This window comes from Lissotriton helveticus, chromosome 12 (genome assembly GCF_964261635.1).
Source record: "Lissotriton helveticus chromosome 12, aLisHel1.1, whole genome shotgun sequence".
NCBI classification, from domain to species: Eukaryota; Metazoa; Chordata; class Amphibia; order Caudata; family Salamandridae; genus Lissotriton; species Lissotriton helveticus.
The window spans coordinates 837,606,743-837,620,544 of record NC_136073.1 but is presented as its reverse complement, the minus strand read 5'-3'; the positions used below and the strand labels follow the sequence as shown (position 1 = coordinate 837,620,544).

At 45.7% G+C, this 13,802-nt stretch overlaps 1 protein-coding gene across 4 annotated transcripts in view; it reads right to left on the bottom strand.

The window, feature by feature from the left end:
• Positions 1–13,802, bottom strand: part of LINGO3 (leucine rich repeat and Ig domain containing 3) — a 1,135,152-nt gene that overhangs the window by 848,174 nt on the left and 273,176 nt on the right. The gene's annotated exons all lie outside the window — the stretch shown is intronic.

Here is a 13,802-nt window from a genome sequence, read left to right as displayed (position 1 = left end):
TAGATAGATAGATATATTGAGAACATTGAGACCCTGAAGTGAGCAACTTCCTTCTTCAAAGGTTGTTTTATCAAGAGAAGTGGAACTAGGGACAATGAAGCAGGCGGAATCCGATCAATCAACGACAACGAAACCAGCTCTATCAATGGCTGAAAAACCCGCTCCATCGATGACTGCAATCGCAACAGCAATAAACATTAAAGCTGCCCGGAGCGTAACATACGAGAGGCTATATCTTGGTTTTCTAAAGCTCTCAAAATGACAGGTGTCAAAAGCTATCTTTTCTGCCGGCATGGTGGACCTGCCGCCATTCTTTTACATTTTCACGGGCAAGGCCATGAAATGTAGTTTTGTTTCTGGAAAATGCGAGATTAATGTCAGGGATCTGCTATGAGATTTGGACCCATGGCAAACTTTGTAATTTTCGTCTTCATGGTTGCCATGGTGGTACCAGTCGGTAAAAGAACATGGTGGATACGGAGGCATAAGAGCCACCCTGTGTAGGGTGGAACTGCAAGCATAATATCAACAAGACACTGTTTCCAGTCCTGGCCACTTGTGTGATGGACAAATGCATTCTGGGTGTTGTAGTCTTCTTTTTCTTCCATTGAATTGTTTGGGCTAACAATCAATTAATGTTCTGAACAGTTCAGGACTGGAGATAATGTCCGTAATTATATGAAGTGTGGTGGTCACTCTACTTATCGAGGCCAAAGATTTTATTCCTGTGATGGTGGAAATTACTTCTAAACTTGTCTGATCTCTAAGGTCTTCAGGACAACCATTTTAGTGCTTCCATCGACAGAACACTATACTTAGCAATTCCAAAAGTTTCACTATTGTCCTCGAAGAACAGCTGATTACTGCGGTTAATGGTGTTTCTGCACCAATTTCTCCATGTGTTTCACACATTACAGGCCATATTCGGCAGGCATATTCTGCAAGGATTTACCTCTGGAAACGAGCCCACTGAAATCTCTGGCAGTGCCAAAGTATGACACATCTTGGAATCTCCATTTGGCTGACAATTGCTGTTGCTCTTAATTATGGCTTCATGAGACTCGTGTAATGAGGGCTTGTTCATGTTTCCTTGTCTACATAATCAAGACATACAAGGTGAAATGTTGCAAATGATTCATCTGACATACTATAAATTGCAAGACCTGTAATTAAGGTATATTTCTTTGTCAAATGTATATAAGAGGTGTTTATTTTTATAAAGTGCTCTTGAGTGTCCTGTTTTCCTGAGTCATGCAGGGAGAATCTTGGAAGAATGTAGTTATATCCCTGTACTGGAAGTCAGACAGATATATTGACCGAGCAAGAATGCTGACTCAATTCATTATAACTATCTTATGACTATTTTAATGATACATTCCTGACTTGAAAGGCTGACATTCTCACTTTAGAAATTTGTAAATCTCAACAAGATATAGGAAATTATATAGGAAATGAGTTTGCTTAATCTTAATAATCATGATTTAGAGATGTTATTTTCTCTGCTCAATTGTATATTTGTCCTGGTCTTTTTTTCAGATGCTACCAACTCTACCATTGAGGCCACAAGAGCACTCGACGTTGACAATGGTGTCATGAATGCCACAATGGGGCCTGCATTCAACTCTTCGATGTCTGCAGGCCCCACAGAACCGCAAAACGTCCATGACTTGGTATCAAGCATAACAAGCTTACTAAATACTGGAAGACGGAAAACCGATGAAAACACATTGCCAAATATCGGTGAAGGCACTACAACACCTGAAGGTGAGCAAACCACAATCCCCCTACAAGTGTCAAATGGGATGTTCAATGCAAAAACAGAAACATTTGATGGGGAGCAATCACCAGCAGAAACCCCTAAACCTTCATCAGAGATGGCCGTCACAACATCAGACCACACAGTAACAGCAACTATTGGCGTTCCAGGATTCACAGTATTGGACGTGAACAGTTTTTCTAATGTAGTCATAAAATCAACTGAAAATACTGAAGATAGTTCCAATATAGGTGCTGGCACTCATATTAGTGATGATGTGGCAGAGACCACAACCCTTGAAAAATTAAGCAGTATTGGCACTGATCGTATCACACCAGAAGCAACTTCTGCATTTCAAGAAACCTCTGCTGGTGGCTTCCAGACCAACAAACCAAATATGCCTGGTGATTCAGCGGTGCAAATAAATACCCCAATGACACAATCAGACACCTTGAGCACAGAAGCAAATAACAGGCTGGAACCAAATACCTTTATTGCTATTGCTGAGAAACCCACTGAGTCTATGCGGCTTAGCCAAGGTCCAGGAACTGAGGAGTCAATGGCGGCCTTCTCTAGTATGTCTGTGAGTATTCCAGGGACCGAAACTACTCCTGCGTTAACAGCAGTACAGAATCTACAAACCAGCCAACCTGGAGTGGAGACTGAGTTAACAGTAGTACAGAATCTACAAACCAGCCAACCTGGAGTGGAGACTGAGTTAACAGTAGTACAGAATCTACAAACCAGCCAACCTGGAGTGGAGGCTGAGACCCTTACAGCAGTAGAAGGGATACTGAAAAAGACAGTCTCAGTAAGTGACTTATTTACGAGAACTTCTGATGAACAGTTTACAGAGAGGCTCCAATCCAGCGATATCTTGACAAGGACAACGTTGGATTCAGTAGCTTCCATTCTCACAACATCTGTCTTTAGCGATACAGCAGCTGTCACGCTATCACACGTGAAACAAACACCCCTTGGAGAGCCCCCCACTTCATCCTCAACTCCTACACCTGGACTCCTTGTGTTTTTGACTGACACAACTTCACTTGAAAAAGGGCTCTTCCTACCAACACAAAGTGCAGAAGTACTAGATGAAATCACACCTCTGCCAACAAACAGCAAATCCACCATGTTTATGTCTCTAATTTCCACAGAAGGAATACCGGCTGGTGGCACGCTCAGTCCAACAACCCCTGCAGACAAAACATCCACCACCTTATCTTCAGCAGCATTACAAGGAGAAGGTGGTCTGAAGCCTGCTTTCGGTAAGTGTGTTAAACGTTATTAAATCACAAATACTTTATTCAACTTAATGGAACTATTTATTTACTGTAAAGGTAATGACATTACTCACTAAGATTGTAACTACACATGTTATAGCGGGAAAAGTAGAAAATGGGAATTGGTACAGATGAAACTTAAGACGTGATGTACTTTGATATAGTGCAAATTGTAAGTTGAATCAACCAGGGCTGTAGGCTTTCACAGATAGCGCAAACGTTAGATAAAACCCAGTAATTCAAAGAGTGAATGATTATGTTTAGAAAGGAAAGAGGATCACAGAATAGTAAACAACATGCAAACTCTGAGACTAAAAATTTGTTTCCTATAGTAACAACCATCAATTCAAAAAGTAAAAGAATATACTTTTTGCTACCTCCACATTTTCTAAGTTTGGAATGAACCTGAATCCCACTTTCCTATTTAGGATTGATCTTATACTTTAAACTTCCAACACTGCAACATTACTATGAAATGTACATTTCTGTATCCATGAATACTATATGTGAATGTGAAATTCAAGTATCGAGTTGTTAGTATTGATATATGTGTGCATGTGCTAATCACCAGGCTTCAGCTACCATTCACCCTACCTTTATATTATCCATTTAATCTGTTAACATGTTCTTTCTACCACATTTCTAACAATATGCACCACATATCTGAAAAGGGATACCAGTTTCTGTCAAAGATTAAATATACAATACACAATTTTGCATGTATTAGGTGAAGGCCGTCAATGACCCTTCACAGGAATAGGTGACGTTACACTGCATCCCATTACATTGCATGCCGTTGCAACGCAAACCTTTACTCCAACTTTCTGTCGGGGGCCCTGGAAGTTGGACTAGAATAATTTTCTATTCCAACTCCAGTGTGTGCAAAAGTAGGGAAGGTGCTGGAGTTAAATCCAACACCTTCTACCCACTGCTGCACACCTTTTGCGTTGCAACAACATGCGATGTAATGGCATGCATTGTAATAGTTTTGTTGTAAAGGCTGTCTTCCCTTCACAGTACTCTAAAGACCTAAATCCAAATAATTGACCTTTGATTCCAGGTAATGTTTTACTTAGATCAATTTTACATTGGGGGAAGTTTTGATAAAATGAAAGATATAATATCTTGTAGCTTCTATGATTAAAGTTTCATATGTTTCTATATTTGCTGCTTTAATGCTAGATAGTTGTTTTCAAAATTGTACAACATTTTGAACGCACAGGTTGCTTTATCATAATCAGGTATATAATTTGAGTGAATGCTTGAAATTGTGACCGCACTTAGCCAAAGACGCATTGTCCTACCAGTATACCTTGAATAAGACTCAACAGCATTGTGGAATATATAGCTAGGAATTTTTCGTTGACTACGTCAGTCGTTTTTCTGCACAGTTAACAGTTCAATCTGGTTCAATTTTCTTTAAGATAACCTGCTGTAGTGTAGTTCTACTTTCATTAAAGATCTCTTTAGTCTCACACTAATGGTTTTATTTGTTTTGCATTAATGTGTCATTCTAGGTGCTTTTGCTGGACATCTAATGGTTAGATATGTATTTAATATTTGTATACATTATTCACAGATAACCATCACTAGTCATTGCATTTACCCCCATTCTTATGCTTTTCATGAATACGCTTTGCTGTATTATTTGGGGTAGTAGAATCTCCCTGTAGTGTAAAGGCTTGTGACGAAGAATCTAATTACAAGTTAAGAAGTGACATCAGAAATCATTTGTAATATGACAATGCTGTTTCAGGTTGTTTGTAATTGATTATATTCTAGTTCTCGGTTGTGTGCATTTTGTTTCTAGTGCTCCGAAGTCTTTTTATGGTTACCGATGTCTGTAATAGACCTCGTTTGCAAAGGCAGAGCCAGCTGAAGCTCTGCTTTCATAAACCGTGCTTAATCACACCTCTAAATGAGTGGGGGGACCACCAGGTTGGTACATGGGGCATCCGTCACTTTTTGATGGATAGCCGGCAACCACCAATCTCTAAATAAGACTCTCTGTCTTTTCAAAATGAAATGAAGCTGTCATGCATATGGATTCAATTTCTGTGATGATTTGGGCTTCTCGCTTTCAGGTGGGTAGCACACATTGGCATTGTTTTTTGGCAGGTTGATCATTTGATACTCTGTAAATCTTATTTATTGGATTGAATTACAGTAAGCGGATAGTTATCCATTGTTCTGTACAGTGGAGGCAGTAAATGGCATCTGTGGTTTGAGCAAGGTATGCTGATGGATGTCATTTGCACACTGATACATTCAGAAGCTGTGCTCGGAGACTAGTTTGCCCAGAAGTTCCAATGACAGGTTAAATAGAATAGGTGATCAGGCAGACCAATGGGAACATTAAGATAGGGTATGCTAAGATCTTGTGTAGTTTGCACGATGCAATTAATTTCTGATATGCTCTTAACAAGATGACACGAGCAATGCCTAAAACAAGCTAAGAGAAGATCTAAGATAATAGGACTTTAGACACTAATGAAATATATACATAGAAAGAGCTTTGGAATCACGTAGAGATTTACACTCTGGAACCAAAGTAAGAAAATGACTTGTTATCTCACAAAAGACGACATGATTTGGTGAACGAATACGTAAACACATTCTTTCCAAAGATACTCAGGGATTAGTCAATGACTCATTACTATGTCAAATAAAACCACATAAACTTAATTCCTCCCTGATGGCAAACCAATGGTAAGAGCTGTGGACTGACTTAATGAGAAATATCAAATGACTTTTAATATTCTGCAGACAAATAAGGTGTCTTCATGGACTTTTGCATTGCTTGCAATTTATTATTTGGTTTTAAAATTGATTTAGTTATTGTTGGAAGAGGAGAGGTTGACTTTAATGTTAGTATTTTTTTTATTGTTTTTTTGAGAATTAACAGGGTATACCGGATGGATGAGGACCATCTCCTTTCCAGAAAGTTTACGGATTTCCAATGTGAGGCTTTAGATCACTAACAGGATTTTAGGCCTCTCCTCCTTGTCTATTGAGGGATTTTGGAAGGTGATTGTATTTATATGTATTACTGATGCACAGTTGTGAAAGAGTCCCAAGTTGTGCTAGATGTATATGACTTCAGGAAAAAATACTCACTGATCCCAGTGATAAAAGATAAAGTTGTTTGGATTGATAGAATTGTGTGGGCATTGAAAAGAATAGTGACTTACTTATTAATTACATTTGAGTACTATGGAGCTAGTTGCAAATGCAGAGGGGGCTAATCAACAGGTAATCAGGCATACAGGCTTTTATCTTGGCTGGAAATGTGAGAGTTGTTTGTCACAACAACCTTTAAGGTGCCATCAAGTTGTATATTCCTCCTTGATCAGGTACAAGTTTTGAGTTATGTTATTTCCCGCTCTACAGGAATGAACGTGTAACACTCAACCAATCAATACATCAATCAAATTGTCTTTATTCGATCTTCCGAGGACAGATCATAAATCTGAATGAATGTGTAACACTCAAGTATCCACAGCTTTTTCAGAAATGCATTACAGTTATCTTTATCTTTACTCCTATTACCTTGTCAACCAGTAACTCGTGGCGGGACCACTGCATTGCAGTTTTTCATTGCAGAGGTCCTACAACAAGTGCAGGCCCCAGGCCACAAGTGCGGGGCATCTGCCACAACTGAGGAGTCCCTTTGTGAATCAGGGCCAGAATCTGTCATTCGCTCCTCAATTTATATATAAAACTAAAAATACCACTATGTCACCTTTACCACGACACTTTCTGAAACTGCATTCACTTAACATACTACATTTCTAGACGCTTTCTTAGTTCTCGGCACTCCTTCCTTGTTCCTATTCCCAAAGTTAAACAAGTTCATTTGGGCTGTAGGTTTTATACTTTAATTGCTACTAAACTGTGAAAATCCATGTCAGGATCTTGATCCTGACTAAGTTTAGGAAAGCCTTGAAGACTTGGTTATAACCTCTTTGCAAACACAAGGAGATGATGGTTGGAGCACTGAAACTTTTTAGAAAATCACCTCCAGTCACAGATCTGGGATGAATCCATCATCGTTCTTTAGCTCACATCGCCAACCCAGTTAAGACCCACCCATATGCAAATCAGTCTTGACCCTGTGCCTCATGGGAACAGTCCAGCACGAACAGCCAAGCCAGGTCTTCCCTGGACCGGAAACAAGCATCCTGAGAACGGTTTCGGGGTAACACCCCATATCAGCCAGGCTAGATTGAATTCAGTGGCAAAGTGAGCAAGGGACCCACATCTGGGCATACCCTGCCAACTTAGGGCAAACAAAGCCAACACAAGGAGATGATGGACGGAGCGCTGAAACTCTTCAGACACTCACCCCAGTCACAGATCTGGTTTGAATCCATCATCGTTCTTTAGCTCACTTCGCCACCTCAGTTCAGACTCAGCTATATGTAAATCAGCCTTGACCCTGTGCCTCATGTGAACAGTCCAGCCCAAACTGCCAAACCAGGTCTTCCCTGGACCAGAAACAGGCATCCTGGCACGGGTTTCGGGGTACCACTCCTCATCAGCCAGGCTAGCTTGAATCTAGTGGCAAAGTGAGCAAGGGACCCAGGTCTGGCAATACCCTGCCAACTTATAACCTCTTTGACCTGGCTTTTCCTAATTTCTTGTTGATTCTCTTTTCATTTGGTACTCTGATTACTGATACTCAGTACTCTGGCGTCAGGAACCCTTTTCGGTATTTGTGTGCTCTACAAAACCCAGTTACATAGCACTTACATTTAAAAATAAGAAACACTTACCCAAAGATAAATACTAAAGACTGTCAATTACTTCGCTTCAACCTGGACCAAGTACACACGCTCTGCACTTGACTCTCAGGGCAGGCATCAAGAGAAAACAGTCAAAGCTTATCAGAAAAGCAAAAAGACTCAGAACCCAGCAAGTGAGAGACACAATAGTTCACTGTCCATACCAGTAATTATCTTAAGTAAAAAGAAGTAATTGAATGTCAAAGCAAGGCTAAATACAACACAATCGTATTTGGCTCAGAATAGGGATCAGTAATCCCAAATATGGGTTCCCCATAGGTCCCCCAACTCCTCTAGGGCTCCCATTCCAGGTCACATGAGCTTCCCCCAGGTCCAGGGTATCATAAGGAGGTAGTAGAGTAAGGCAACAAGAGTATAGGCGTGCTGGTCAACCTGTTGGCCATTTCATATGAAAATAGTTTGGGCTCTTTTTGCTATTCCTCTAACACAAGCAGGTCTTTACATTGCAAGATACAGTCTCTGCCTCTTTCCTTCAGGCTGTTTGACTCCTACACTAATATAGCTGCTCTGGTCGGTGCGTTATCCCAGTTTCACACCTGTGGTGTCCTCAGAAGTGCACAGACAGAGGACAGTGCCTTCACTCTATGTTGGTATCACTAAGTGCATATGGTGGCTGGCCTGTTTATTGGGTGCTGTGTCTGGGCGGTTATGGTGTCCAGGCCGAAGGAGTGAAAATTAAAGGTATCTCTGCGCACCCAGAAATTGGAATTTCTTAGCAACACAATGCACAATAGAAGCAATGCCATAAAATTGGAATGAAGGACAAGTTACTACTTGTGTAACAATATATCTGTAAGAGACATTAGTTAGTGATAGATTCCTAAACCTTAGAATATCCCCAGGCGTCAGACTGGATCCGGAAACTTTTGCGTAGCAATACCACTGCACGTCGGTAGGCGTCGTCCGCGGCTCCGCGTCCGTCGTCGGCGTTGTTAGCGCCGGAATGACGTCATGGAGTACTTAGACGCCGCCCTCGCGCGCTGACGTCAGTTCTTATGCACAGCTTTTTCGCGCCAGATACGCAGAGCCATGATAGAACCAACACTTGTGCCATGAAACTAGGGCCCTAAAAGGGGAAGACCTTAACCCTAGATATCGGTTCGCAGAACGGGGAGGATGTGTGAGTCGGTAAGGCATCTATCACTAATTAATGTCTCTTACAGATATATCGTTACACAAGTAGTAACTTGTGCATCTGAAAGAGACACGTTAGTGATAGATTCCTTACCTTAGAATAGATACCCCAGCTCTGCGAACCAATAATAACACCCGAAAGTCCTGGAGGACGGAGCGGCCAAAGAAGCCATCCCTCCGGACTTGACTGTCCAGGCAGTAGTGTCTCGCGAACGTGTGCAGCGAGGCCCACGTAGCTGCCTGACAAATGTCCTGCAAGGGGACTCCTCGGCCCAGGGCAGTAGTAGTCGCCGTGGCCCGAGTGGTGGACCCTCAGCCCAACAGGAGGTTCCTTTTTAGCCAAAGAGTAACACACCTGGATGCACAATACGATCCACCGAGAGATGGTCCGCTTGTGCACCGCCCGTCATTTCTTAGCGCCCACGTAACCAACAAAGAGTTGGTCATCCACCCGGAACTGGCGTGTGCGATCCAGATAGTAAGAGAGCGCACGTTTTGGGTCCAGACGATCGAGCCTCTCTTCCTCTTTCGAGGGATGCGGAGGCGGAAAGAAGGCGGGCAAGGTGATGGACTGCCCGATGTGGAAGGCTGTGACTACCTTGGGCAGGAAAGAGGGTCTTGTCCGCAATACAACCTTGTCCGGATGGACAGAAAGGAAAGGAGGTTTGGAAGAAAGAGCCTGGAGCTCACTCACTCTCCTGGCAGAGGTGATGGCAACCAGGAAAGCAGTCTTCAGAGTAAGAAGATGGAGAGGACAGTTATGAAGTGGCTCAAAGGGAGCGCACATCAGATAAGTAAGTACAAGGTTCAAGTCCCACTGAGGCATCACAAATGGAACAGGAACGAACATGTGTGTGATGCCCTTCAAAAACCTATTCACAATTGGGGACTTGAACAAAGATGGCTGATCAGGTAGCCTTAAGAAGGCGGAAAGGGCAGAAAGGTAGCCCTTGATAGTGCCCAGAGCAGAGCCCTGCTGGGCAAGAGAAAGAAGGAAGAGGAGAACCTCAGAAAGGGGGGCAGAGAGTGGATCCACAGCCTTTGCTGTGCACCATGCCACAAATCTGTTCCACCTGCAGGAGTTTACCGACTTTGTGGAGGGACGCCTGGCTGCCAGAATGACATTACAGACTTCAGGAGTCAAGTCAAATGGCCTCAACTGTTGCCGCTCAATCTCCAAGCTTGTAGGTGGAGACTGGACAGGTTCGGGTGCAAGACCGTCCCCTGCTGCTGCGACAGAAGGTCCTCCTAAAGAGGCAGACAAATCGGGAGATCGACAGACATGCTGAGTAGCTCTGGATACCAATATCTTCGTGCCCAGTCCGGAGCCAAAAGGATAACCTGGGCCCGGTCGCGCCTGATCTTCTTCAGCACTCTGGGCAGATGTGGTATAGGCGGAAAGGCGTACAATAGAACGCAACTCCACTTGCGACGAAAAGCGTCTCAGAGCGAGTGCCGCCTTGGAAATTCAAACGCGCAGAACTGATGACATTGCGCCTTCTCTTCTGTGGCGAATAGATCTAACCAAGGCTCTCCCCACTGCTGAAAGAGACCTTGCGCCACGTCCGAGTTCAGACGCCATTCGTGATCCATCATGCACCGACGGCTGAGTTAGTCCGCCCTGGCGTTCAGAGAACCTGCCAGGTGTTGAACCACCAGGGTCACGCCCTGATGTTCCAGCCACTGCCACAGGCGCAGAGCCTCCTGGCATAGGGTCCACGTCCCCACCCCGCCCTGTTTGTTGCAGTACCACATGGCGGTGGTGTTGTCCATGAACACCTGCACTACACTCCCCCGGACAAAGGGGAGGAATGCCTTCAGTGCAAGACGGATCGCCCGAAGCTCCAGAAGGTTTATGTGGAGCTGGGACTCCGCGGGGGCCGGAGACCTCTGATCTCCGCCTCTCCCATGTGGCCCCCCCAGCCCTGGAGGGACGCGTGTGCACAACTACGTGCTCCGGTTGGGGTAGGGAGAGGGATCTGCCGCTGACCCAATCGCGGTCCGTGAGCCACCACTGCAACTGTCTTGCAGTGCCCTCCGAGATCAAGACATGGTCGGACAAGTAGCCCTGATGCTGGGCCCACTGAAACTTTAGGTCCCACTGCAGAGCCCGCATCCGCCACCGGGCATGATGCACCAGAACAGTGATTCCCAAACTGTGCGCCGCGGCTTCCTGGTGCGCCGTTAGGAGTAGCCAGGAGCGCCGCCGACGCACAATGTGGGAAAGAGCTTGTGCCTAGGAAGATTGTAATCAGGTGAGAATGTAAGCAATTAATAACAAATTATGCGTCTTTTGACACCCTAGGCTACCGCCAGCCTGAAGGCAGCAACCAAAGGTTATTTAAATTACCCACAGGGGTGTTACAAATGCCACCTGTATGATCATGAATCATGAACTCAAGAGCGCACGGCCGCCATACGCGCGGCTACGTGCTTTCACTTTGACTCTGCCTATATTCACAGAAATGAATGTTGAGCGTTACTGCTGCCGGTGTTAAGTCGTGCCTCTGGGGACCCTCTTCTCATGAGACAAGTAGGTTGGTTTCAAAACTAATACTCCTTGCTTTAAGTTACTTGTTACTTTAATCATTAATGTCAAGAAGGGGGAACATGTCAAACTTGTGACCCATAAGCAGCCCGTGTATTTCCATGCTGGCTGCTTTTCCTGCATTTTGTTCGTGTGAGGATAAACGGTGCCGAATTTTACAAGTCAGAAATTTAAGTGGGCAAACTCGCTGTGGAAATAGGCCGCATTGCAGACAGGATTAGTTTCCCAGCCCCAGTCTGACCCTCAGCAAGGCCTGGCAGGAAGCATGTAATAACCCCGTCACATGGAATAACCTTTCCTTCTCAGCCTCCGTGAAAGTTTCTCATTCTTCCCTCCGAATGTTTCTCCATGTTAGTGACAAGAAGGGTAAGGCCTCTCAAATTAAATGAGTAAGTAACTTTTTAGCATTTAAGACAGTGCATTCTGGGGCTTGTAGTTTGTCTTTTTTTACACTATGATGAGTATAATCTCACAACTCGTAAGCAAGAGCTTTGTATTATTTCTCACTTAACCAATTATATTACTGGAAGTACTCCCAAGGTCGGCTTACATCCCCCCTCACCGGTAAAAAAAAAAGTGTCATGATGGGGAGCCACGGCCAACTGCCAATTAGGTCAAGGGAGCCACAGGCTGAAAAAGTTTGGGAACCACTGCACCAGAAGGATGTAGGTGGCCGTCAGCCCCAGAAGCCGCAGCGTCAACCTGACAGAGACTCGGGATAAAGGCTGAAAGATCTGGATCAGAGCCTGAATATCCCGAACCCGCTGTTCGGGAGGATAAATCCGAAACTGCGCCGAGTCTAGAACCGCTCCGATGAAGAGGAGCTTCTGAGAGGGACACAGGTGTGACTTCGGCACATTGATGGAGAACCCCAGCAGGTGCAGGAGGTCGGCCGTAGTCTGAAGGTGGCTGACGACTGTCTGGAGCGAGCACACCTTCAACAACCAGTCATCGAGGTAGGGGAAGACTGAAACCCCTAACCTGCGCAGATGAGCTGCGACCACCACCATCACTTTCGTGAACACCTGTGGGGTGCTGGTAAGGCTGAAGGGGAGCATGGTAAACTGATAGTGCTCGTGGCCTACCGTGAACCACAGGTAATGCCGGTGGGCCGGCAGGACGGGGATGTGAAAATAAGCGTCCTGCAAGTCGAACGCTACCATTCAGTCTCCAGGGTCTAGGGCAGCTAAGCCCTGAGCCAATATCAGCATCTTGAACTTCTCCTTCCGGAGGAACCGTTGACGTTCTGTAGGTCCAAGATAGGGCGTAGGCCCCCTTTGCCCTTCTTGGGTACCAGAAAGTAGTGGGAGTAACAACCACACCCTACTTCTGGCCCCGGAACGCGCTCGATGGCCCCCTTGGCCAAGAGGGCCGTAACTTCCTCTTGCAGAAGTTGCAAGTGATCCCCCGACACGCGGTGGTATTGCGGTGGAATGGCTGGAGGGGTCGCCTCGAAGGGGAGGGAGTAGCCCCTTCGGACGATTTGCGGCACCCACCTGTCCAAAGTGACAGTGCGCCAGTGGAAGTGGTGATGGCGAACCCTGCCCCCCATTGGCGTCACATGGGCCTGAAAGCATGGACTAGGAGGGTTTTGAGGCGGATGCTGCAGGGGGAGGTGTGGACTGGCCTCGCCGTTGTCCCCGACCGCGGCCACGGCGGTTTCCACAGCCGCCACCGCACTGTATATTAGCCTGCGGTGCATGGCTGGCAGCACGTGTGGGGGCGCCCCTTCCTTGGCCACGAAAGGAGCGAAAGTCACCCGTCACTGGCGTGGGGCCGAGAGGCCCAAGGACTTGGCCGTAGCCCTGGAGTCCTTAAAACGCTCAAGCGCATGGTCTGCCTTGTCGCCAAAGAGGCGACGGCCATCAAACGGCATGTCCAGAAGGGTGGCCTGGACATCAGCCGAAAAGTTGGCGGTCCTCAACCAGGCGTGGCGTCGAACTGCCACCGTCGTTGCCATCGCTCTGCCCAGTGAGTCCGTGGTATCCAGCCCACACCGGATGGAATCGTACCGCATCTCGACCTTCCGCAAGGGCTTGGGCGAGTTTAGTCCGGGTCTCCTCCAGACATTGTGGCAGCACGTCCGCGACCGTGTCCCACAGAGTGTGGGTGTAGCGGCCCAAGAGGCACGCGGTGTTGACTGACCGGTGTCCCAAACTCAGGGACGAGAACACCTTGTTACCGAATTGTTCGTACCTCTTGGAATCCCGATCAGGAGGAGCCGTCGGTAATGCGGTCTGGGAAGTAGAGGCCTGGATAACCAGGCTCTCGGGGGT